Raw genomic sequence first — 7,866 nt, 5'->3', positions numbered from 1 at the left:
GCTAAGCTTTTGAGGAGGAAATAACTTGGCTAAGAAAGCCGTGACCAGCTTATCCCAAGAGTTTAGGCTGTCTTTAGATTGAGAGTCCAACCATACTCTAGCTCTGTCTCTTACAGCAAATGGGAAAAGCATAAGCCTGTAGACCTCGGGATCAACCCCATTGGTCTTAACAGTATCACAGATCTGCAAGAATTCAGTTAAGAACTGAAAAGGATCTTCAGATGGAAGTCCCTGAAACTTGCAGTTCTGTTGCATCAGAGAAACTAATTGAGGTTTCAGCTCAAAATTGTTTGCTCCAATGGCAGGGATTGAGATGCTTCTTCCATGTAAATTGGAATTTGGTGCAGTAAAGTCACCAAGCATCTTCGTTGCATTGTTATTATTTTCGGCCATGTTTTCTTCTTTTTCGAAAATTTCTGTCAGATTTTCTCCAAAGAGTTGTGCTTTGGCTTCCCTTAGCTTCCTCTTCAGAGTCCTTTCAGGTTCTGGATCAACTTCAACAAGAATGTTCTTATCCTTGTTCCTACTCATATGAAAAAGAAGAAAACAGAAAAGAAAATATGGAATCCTCTATGTCACAGTATAGAGATTCCTTTATGTGAGTAGAAGAAGATATGAATAGAAGATAGATAATCCAAACACAAAGGTGAGGAGTAGGTTCGACTTCTTAGATGAAGAGGAGTGTTAGTAAGTAAATAAATAATTAGAAGGAGGTGAGAGAGAAGAATTTTCAAAAATTAAATAAATTAAAATAAAAATATTTTTGTTTTTAATTTGAAATTAAAATAAAATTCAAAAATTAGAAAAGAGATAAAATTAAAATTAAAAATTAAAATAATTAGTTAATTAAAAAGAAATTTTGAAAAAGGGGGAAGGGATTTTCGAAGATTAGAGAGAGAGAATTAGTTAGGTAGTTTTGAAAAAGATATGATTGAAACAAAAAGATAGGATTGATTAAAAAAAATTGGAAAATCAATTTTAAAAAGGTAAGAAGTTAGAAAGGAAGTTAGAAAAGATTTTGAAATTGATTTTGAAAAAGATGTGATTGAAACTTAATTTGAAAAAGATTTGAAAAAGAAATTTAAAAAGATTTGATTTTGAAAATTAAAGTTGATTACTTGACTAACAAGAAACTAAAAAGATATGATTCTAGAGTTTAAAGATTGAACCTTTCTTACTAGGCAAGTAACCAACTTAATATTTTTTTTGAATCAATCACATTAATTGTTAGTAAAGATTTGAAATCATGAAACAAAATAAGAAAAAGATTTTTGAAAATCATTTTGGGATTTTCGAAAATTATGAAAGAAAAATGAAAAAGATTTGATTTTTGAAAAAGATTTGAAAAAGATAAGATTTTTAAATTGAAAATTTGATTTGACTCATAAGAAATAACTAAATTTTAAAAATTTTTGACTAAATCAAATCAAATTTTCGAAAATTTATGAGTGAAAAAGGGAAAGACATTTTTTTGATTTTTGAATTTTCAATGAAGAAAGAGAAAAACAACCCAAAGACTCAATGCATGAAAATTTTGGATCAAAACATGTGATGCATGCAAGAACACTATGAATGTCAAGATGAACACCAAGAACACTTTGAATGTCAAGATGAACACCAAGAACTTATTTTTGAAAAATTTTCAAGAAAAGAAAACATGTAAGGCACCAAACTTAAAAATTTTTTTATTCTTTAGACATTAACAAATTGAAAATGCATATGAAAAACAAGAAAAGACACAAAACAAGAAAATATGAAGATCAAACAAGAAGACTGGCCAAGAACAACTTGAAGATCATGAAGAATGCAATGCATGAATTTTTGAAAATAATTTTAATTTAATTTTTTTTAGAAAATTAAAAAGATGCAATTGACACCAAACTTAAAAGTTGACTCTAGACTCAAACAAGAAACATAAAAATATTTTTGATTTTATGATTTTATAAAATTTTTTTTATTTTTCGAAAATTAATTGGGAAAAATGAAAAAAGAAGAAATATTTTTTTGTATTTTTCGAAAATTAAAAATAAAAAGCTTAAAATTAAAATAAAATTACCTAATCTGAGCAACAAGATGAACCGTCAGTTGTCCAAACTCGAACAATCCCCGGCAACGGTGCCAAAAACATGGTGCGTAGAAATCGTGACGGTTCCATTCCTTGGTAACGGCGCTGAAAACTTTATACACACGTTCATAATCTTAATTCTTTGTCACAACTTCGCACAGCTGACCAGCAAGTGCACTGAGTCGTCCAAGTAATAAACCTTACGTGAGTAAGGGTCGATCCCACGGAGATTGTCGGCTTGAAGCAAGCTATGGTCACCTTGTAAATCCCAGTCAGGCGGATTCAAATGGATATAGAGTTTTTAATAATTAAAAGATAAATAAAACATAAACTAGGATAGAGATACTTATGTAATTCATTAGTGAGAATTTCATATAAGCGTATAGAGATGCTTTCGTTCCTCTGAACCTCTGCTTTCCTGCTGTCTTCATCCAACCATTCCTACTCCTTTCCATGGCAAGCTTTATGTAGAGCATCAGCATTGTCAATGGCTACATCCCATTCTCTCTGTGAACATGGTCCAATGCGCTGTCACTGCATGGCTAATCATCTGTCAGTTCTCGATCATACTGGGATTGGATTTACTATCCTTTTGCGTCTGTCACTACGCCCAGCACTCGCGAGTTTGAAGCTCGTCCCAGCCATCCCTTCCCAGATCCTACTCGGAATATCACAGACAAGGTTTAGACTTTTCGGATCTCAAGAATGGCCATCCATGGGTTCTAACTTATACCACGAAGTCTCTAATATCTCAGACTCGGTTCCCTGTATTAGATATCTAAGAGAAACTCATTCTAGCCTGTTTACATGTAGAACGGAAGTGTTTGTCAGGCACGCGTTCATAAGTGAGAATGATGATGAGCGTCACATAATCATCACATTTATCATGTTCTTGGGTGCAAATGGATATCTTAGAATAGGAATAAGCTTGAATTGAATAGAAAAATAATAGTACTTTATATTAATTCATAAGGAACAGCAGAGCTCCACACCTTAATCTATGGTGTGTAGAAACTCTATCGTTGAAAATACATAAGTGATGAAGGTCCAGGCATGGCCGAGAGGCCAGCCCCCAAACGTGATCAAAGGATCAAAAGATAATCCAAAGATGTAAATACAATAGTAAAAGTCCTATTTATACTAAACTAGTTACTAGGGTTTACAGAAATGAGTAAATGATGCAGTCTGGGGCCCACTTGGTGTGTGCTTGGGCTGAGCATTGAGCTTTACACGTGTAGAGGCTTCTCTTTGAGTTGAACGCCAGTTTGTAACCTGTTTCTGGCGTTTAACTCCACTTTGCAACCTATTTCTGGCGTTTAACTCCAGAATGCAGCATGGAACTAGCGTTGAACGCCAGTTTGCGTCATCTAAACTCGGGCAAAGTATGGACTATTATATATTGCTAGAAAGCCCTGGATGTCTACTTTCCAACGCAATTGAGAGCGCGCCATTTGGAGTTTTGTAGCTCCAGAAAATTCACTTTCAGTGCAGGGAGGTCAGAATCCAACAGCATCTGCAGTCCTTCTTCAACCTCTGAATCTGATTTTTGCTCAGGTCCCTCAATTTCAGCCAGAAAATACCTGAAATCACAGTAAAACACACAAACTCATAGTAAAGTTCAGAAATATGAATTTTAATTAAAAACTAATAAAAATATACTAAAAACTAACTAAATTATACTGAAAACTACGTAAAAATAATGCCAAAAAGCGTATAAATTATCCGCTCATCAGTGGGAGACACCCCACCATGGTAAAACCTTCCAACCCTTATCTTTTTTTATTATTCTTGTACATATTTTTCTTCGTTGTTAAATTAATTTGGTAAAATTTTTGCGTTGATCTAGTGTTTATACAGTACTAGATTTTAGGATTTGAAAACCATGTTGGATATCATGTTTGGTGACTCTATGGTGCGGAATTTATAACCCACAAACTAACCGGCAAGTGCACCGAGTTGTACCAAGTAGTACCTCAAGTGAATGAGGGTCGATCCCATGAGGATTGATGGACTAAGCAACAATAGTTAAGTGATTTGCTTAAATAGACAAATAGAAAAGAGTGTTGAGAGTTCAAAAGCATCAAACAGTAATTCAAAGAATAAAAAACAAGCAGTAAATTGAGGTGAAATATATACGGAGAAAATAGTTAAGATTTCAGAGATATCTATCTTCTGGATTGACTTTTCTTACTAACTATTTTAATCATGCAAGATTCAATTCATACAAACTATATGTGACTCAACCCTAATTCCTTAGACTTTTTTAGTCTCCTCTAACCTTCATCAACTGCCAATTCCTTGGTCCTTTGATTCCAATTAGAGGGTTAAGTTCAATTCTAGTTTATATGCCACAGAAACCCTAATTACCCAAATATAAGAGGATTATATGTCATGTATCCCATTAAGTCCAGATAATTAGAAATTTAGGAGAAATTGTATTCAAGCTGTTGTTCAAGTAAAGAGCTTTTCCAAGTTATACAAGAACTCAATTAGAACAAGGGTCATACTTCCGTTCCACCCAAATTCATAAGATAAAGAACGAAAACAATTCTTGAAATTAAAATCAGTACATGAATTAAAATAGAAAAATAATAGTATCAATCCATACAATAGACAGAGCTCCTAACCTTAACAGTGGAGGTTTAGCTGCTCATGGTTCCGAGAGAAAACTAGAATTCAAAAAAATTGTAAATTGCGAAATGAGGTAGAAGAAAAGAGAAGAGCCCGAAGGGCTGGTTCTTTTCCCTTTTATATCTAATCCTAATTAATATAAAATAGATTTTCTAAAAACTAAATATCTTTTTCTATTTTTTATATGAAATAAAGTTTAAATCAGAATTAAAATATGATCTTCATGTATCTTCAATTAATGGATGGGGACCACTTTGATTCTTATGGCTGGCACCTAACTTGGAGGGGAGTGGCGCCTAAGTTGGACCTGACCGAATTGGATTGAGTGAGTTAGCTGCACCTGGCGCCTAACTTGGAGGTGGCTGAATCGAAGTAGTGTGTGATCATTGCACCTGGCACCTAACTTGAGAAACCTCAAGTTAGGCGCCACCTTGGCAAAATTCCATTGATACTATCCCTTGTCTTGGTGCCTAACTTGGTGAAACCCAAGTTATGCGCCACTTATGCAGCCTTGGTTTGATGGATTATGTTCATCTTGGCGCCTAACTTGAGAAGCCTCATGTTAGGCACCACCCTTGCTGAGTTGCTGGAGAAGAAGTATAAACTATTATACATCGTTGGAAAGTTCTGGAAGTTAGCTTTTCAACGCCACTTAAATCACATCAATTGAATCTCTGTAACTCAAGTTATTCAAGTTAGAGTACAGGGAGATCAGGGTTAACAGCATCATTCGCTTTCTTCTCTTTTTCTGCAGAAAGTTTATCAAATCCATCCAGATGCTACCTGAAATAAACAGAATTGAACACGACTCAAAGTAGCATCCATATTGGCTAAAAGATAATTAATTCTTGATTAAACTCAACAATTTGAATGCAAATTCACTAGGAAAAGATTGGAAAGATGCTCACGCATCACAACACCAAACTTGAATCGTTGCTTGTCCTCAAGCAACCAAAACTGATGCAGGTTTCAGATGTGAATTTGCATGAGAAGTGAGAGTTTGAGTTGGCTTATGTATTTTCTTGAAGTGGGGTTTACCTATTGCAATACTGAATAGTTTTGGCATCTCACTCTCCTTTGAATCAAAGGAATGTCCTTGTCATTCGAAATCAGAATCCAGATAATATTATAAATTCTCAGATCTTCTGTACTTCAGTTTAATCCTTGAACACAGCAAGTTTCCCTTAATTCTCTTTTCTTTGGTGCTTTGCACCCTGAGCCTAGCCGTGACTTTAAATGTTTTGTCTCAAGGGTTACTTGGCACAAAAACACCACAAGCACTTAACTAGGGAACTCTCTTTAAGTTTTGATTTTTCTTTCAGTTACTCCCAAACAGTGGTGCTCAAAGCATTTGGTATACTCTATTAATTGCATTTGATCTCGACTCTTAGTGTTCTGTCTCAAGGCTTACTTGACACATTCACACCACAAGCATATGACTAGGGAAACAACTTTTTGAGCTTTTAATCATGTCTAACCTCCCTAGTCATTGATGCTCAGAGCCTTGGACCTTGCTTTTATTTTTCTTTTGCTGTTCTTTTTTTTTTTTTGCTTCAAGGATTAAGCTTTCACTTACTTCAGAAAATTCATAATAGTTCTCTAAATTCCTGTTCCTTATACATCAACATTCTTTGATTAAAATTCAAATATGCACGGTTCATGTCATGCATTCAGAATCATAAAGAATTCCACCATATTTAAGTAAATACGACTACCCTTTGTTATAAACTCTATTTCTCATGCAATACATCTTTTTCTTCTTTTTCTTTTGGATTCAAGCTCAGTGAGGAATACATGAGACACTTTTTAGAATTAAAAGCAAATAATAGAATAAGAATAGCAAATTAAACTAGAACCTAGGAATTGAAATAACAAAGGATCATGCAATAACTAAGACAAAACAGCAGAAAATAGGAACATAACATAGTAATGGAAAAATAATATAGGAAGTGAAAGGAACTAAGCCACCTCAATCTTCATGGAGGGGATCTCTCTCCTTTGGTTGTGATCCATATGGTCCTCTCAGGCGGCTATAATCCTGTCTCAGCTGAGAAATCTCCTGACGCTGAGAGTCCTGAGCAGCTCTCATCTGATCAAGGGTGGTGGTGAGATACTCCCAATGGCTGTTCTGTGTCACCCTCATCTCCTAAATAGATGTAGTGTACTGCTGCCAGCGGCTATCCTGCATGATCCTCATCTGCTCAATGGAGGATGTGAGCTGGTGCCAGTATTCTTGAGGTGGGAAGTAGTGTCCCTGAGGTAGTGGTGGCTGATCCTGCTGAGCTTCCTCCTCAATCTGCTCCTCTCTGTGGACCCTGTGATGTTCCCTGTGCGTCTTCATGGTCTTCTTTGTGATTGGTCTTGCAACAGGAATGGAAAAATCATTCTCCACCTTTACCCCCGCTGCTTCACACAAGCGGTAAATCAAATGTGGGAATCTGAGCCTAGCCTTCTTAAGAGGATTAGAGGCAATGTTGTATATCTGTTTTGGAATAATTTCCTCTACATCCACCAGTTTTCCTTTCATGATACTGTAAATCATGACAGGCCCGGTCCATAGTGCATTCAAACCGGTTGCTAGTAGGCATGATGGACCTTCGGATGAAGTCCAACCATCCCCTATCTAAATGAATGAGGTTAGTGCTCCTTAAGTGGTTCGGCTTTCCCTCTGCACCTATCCTCCACTGAGAATCCAGAATGCATAATTCTTCAATAACTCGATCCAGTTCTGGGTCTCTATGCATCCTCTCACTATAACAGGCAGTTAGCTGAGGTGGACGCAGCAGATGGAGGGCCTGTCAGACGCTTCTTAGGCTGAAATCAATGACCTTGCCTCTCACATAAGTCTGATAATTCTTCTCATTGACTCCCTCAATGTTCTTGTACGTGACCCAGAGGTTTCCATAAAACTCTTGGACCATCAATTGTCCAACTTCCGTGTGTGGGTTGCACATGAAATTCCACCCTCTTCTCTCAATTTCAAATTGAATTTTTGGATATTCATCCGGTTTCAGTGCAAATCTCACTTCTGGAGTCACAATCCTCTTGTAAGTATGATCATAAAAATGTTCTTCATGGAGCTTGGATCGGAACCTGTATGTATCATGAGAACTGGTGGCTGGCTCTTTACCTTTCCTTTTCTTTGAAGGTGTACTAGTTTTGGGTGCCAT

At 36.0% G+C, this 7,866-nt stretch overlaps 1 pseudogene; it reads right to left on the bottom strand.

Annotated features, from left to right (window-relative positions):
• Positions 1–6,665: 6,665 nt before the first annotated feature.
• On the bottom strand, positions 6,666–7,866 carry LOC148544710 (uncharacterized; annotated as a pseudogene).

The sequence above is a fragment of the Arachis ipaensis genome, chromosome B9, assembly GCF_059453495.1.
Source record: "Arachis ipaensis isolate K30076 ecotype BB chromosome B9, ASM5945349v1, whole genome shotgun sequence".
NCBI classification, from domain to species: Eukaryota; Viridiplantae; Streptophyta; class Magnoliopsida; order Fabales; family Fabaceae; genus Arachis; species Arachis ipaensis.
Note: the sequence above shows the minus strand (reverse complement) of the source record. Positions and strands in the feature narration are given on the sequence as shown.